Genomic DNA, 2,932 nt, shown 5'->3' on the forward strand with positions numbered 1-2,932 from the left:
AAAAATAAATAATTAAATAAAAGTGTAAGTACAAGAACAAGTTAGCCCTGGATGGTTCCCCTTTGTCCCCGTCCGTGAACAGAACAGAAAAAACAATGTAATAATTTATTTTTACAATATTTTTATTAATAACTTGACTCTTTATTAAATCCTTTAAAAAATAAAAAAATACACTGGCTTGTACAATTCAAATAGTGAAAATGTTGTTTAATTAAACCATGCACAAATATTTTTTACACTGTACCGTTTCACACATAAGCACACATATAGACATATGTACATATTTATGTACATACACCACATGCAAACATCTCTGACAATAAAAAAAAACGCCACTCAATTGCTGGCTTGGCGAGTGCCAAACAAAAATTGAATCATAACAGCCTGCTGCATACCGAACATTGGTTACTACCTCAAAGTATTCTCGTTTGCACCCACCACTGGGTTGTTGCTCTCGCTCTAGTTTTGTTGCCAGTCATGCTGCTGCATGTTCATTCATGTCGGCTTTCTTTTATTTTTGTTTTCCACTTTTCTGCCAGCCGTTAGACATGAAACTGATGTGTCATATTATCACCATGTGTACATACATTGTAGATATGTACACATCCACGTTATAAAGAGCTATTTTGTAGCAGACACAACAAACAGTGCATGTTGTTTGTGTAAATGTGATAATAATGCATTCAACTTACCTGCTAGGAAATGCTAAAAGTCATCCCCTCATTAATTGACTACGAAATATTTGTCGAATGTACGGTGCGAACATATTAAGTTTTTTAATATGTACCTACATACTTAAATCATTTTAAGTAAATATTTTTTTGACTTTATTTTAGACACTGTTAAGCTGTTGAACAACCCAGACGGATAGCCATACTTCACCTCAACTTGACCATAGCTTTATATGTATCAATTTATCTTGAACGCTACACAGTGTGGAAAATTAACTTTTTTGTGGCAAAATCTAATAAATATATCGGGAACGAGAACAGCAGGTGAAATACATTTAGAGTATTTTAATGATTTTAAGATGGAGAATTCAGTATTCCTCGTTGGATAAAAAATTAGCCTGGTATTTAAAATGGCCGTAGAAAACATAAGGGTTTCAACAATTCTAAATGAAATTGTAAAAAATATTTAAACTTATATTTGTTCTGTTCTTGCTTGAAGTAGGTTCCTTCCATGGCCGGAGTTCATTATATGCAATTTCCAAGTGAAAATAAAGGAAAAATTTAAAATTTTTACTTTTGAATCTCGTGTTTAAGGCCAAGTGAATTTTTATTCAACCTTCAAAACGGACTTCAAAAATAATTTGTTTTCTTTTTCAAAACATGAAAAAAATTAAACATCCATTTTTTAAAGACATTTGAAAGGTCAAGGTAACTTTCTTATCCAACAAGTTTTCCTGAATTCTAAATCTCAAAAGCTTTAAAATATCGCTGAATTTTTTTCGGTATCTGATATCGTTTTCGTGATATTAGATTTTATCACAAAAAAGTTTATTTTCAAAACTGTGCGCCGTGCGATGAATTGTTTCGTCTTATCGCAGCGCTGTCAGACAAACTATCCTAAAAGTAAATATAATCTTAATCAAAGCTCGTTAGTTAATCACTCCCTTTACGCAGTAAAATATCGGATTATTCGCTGTCAAATTTGTGTTGCTCGCAACTCAAGGAAAAAAGTTCTATTTCTTCTCTGTACCACTATGATCTGCTAAACTAAGCAATATAAATAGTATATTTTAACTTAATATTTTTTTAAAAATACCTTTACAAACCTGCTTTCCTTGCTAGAGTCCATTTCACTGTGTCGTAGCTCCATAATTAATAGCATTTAAAAAGATTTCACAAAATATTGAATTACGATGGATTCAGCAACAGCCCTGATGAGATTAGTAGATAAAGTTTTGCATTCGCGTCCATTATTTTGAAATCATGTTTCTACATTTTTTGATGTCTTGTTATTCGTTTATTTTTTCATATTTTTCCTGCAGGGTATGCTCACATTATGCATACATACATACCTACTTAAATACATACAATTAAATTTGCTTGTATCATGTAAATATGTATGCACTATACTATATTACCTGTGTGAACTTTGCTTTTGTTTAGCAATTCTTTAAACTAAAATCAGCTGACTTCATTTAATTTTCATCAAAACAAACATAAAGAATACCCAAATGGCCTCGGGCCATTTAATATGCCTATTATCATCATTATTATTTTCTAATTTTTCATAAAAAAAAATATTTTCATTTGGTTGTGATCTCGATTTCGGGGATCGCTTACATTTTTAGTACACATTCTATTTCCTTACTTAAAATAATGGGGTACTTTCTTGCGGTGATAGCTGTAACGCCTCCTAAAATTATGTAAATATTTTGCAAAGATAACAGCACAGCGAGCAGTTTTTGTAAACATCTCAAAATTTTGTAATTTTAATGGGATATAACCATACGGTAGTGAATTTAAAAACCCTTATTTTGATGAACCACTTCTTTTGATTTGTTAACTTACTCCGTGAATATTAGGAATTGAGGCGGTTAACCATTTTTCGATTCCAGTTGTAGATTTGATGTGTAATTTAGTCGCTAACTCGATCGAGAATTTAGTTAATTTCTTACAGAAAGGCACCACAAAACGTTAAGCTGTGCCGATTTAGCTATGTCTGTCTGTTTAACGGTTTGAACGGAATAGAGTCCCTCAATTTTCGTGATATTCGACTGAAATTTTGTAGGAGAATGTATTTTTGTAATGTATTAATCATTTGTCGGAACCGTCAAAAGCTCAGTACTACAACATATAGCTTCCGTACGAATGATTTTTCAGATATTGGAGTTTTTGTTATAACTCCTCCATATACGAAGATAGGAACATGAAATATCGCTCTATTTTCACTAATTATCAACAAAAAACTTACAGTGAAAATG

Source organism: Rhagoletis pomonella, unplaced genomic scaffold (genome assembly GCF_013731165.1).
Source record: "Rhagoletis pomonella isolate Grant_MI unplaced genomic scaffold, Rhpom_1.0 Rhpom_scaffold_00002, whole genome shotgun sequence".
Lineage (NCBI taxonomy): Eukaryota > Metazoa > Arthropoda > Insecta > Diptera > Tephritidae > Rhagoletis > Rhagoletis pomonella.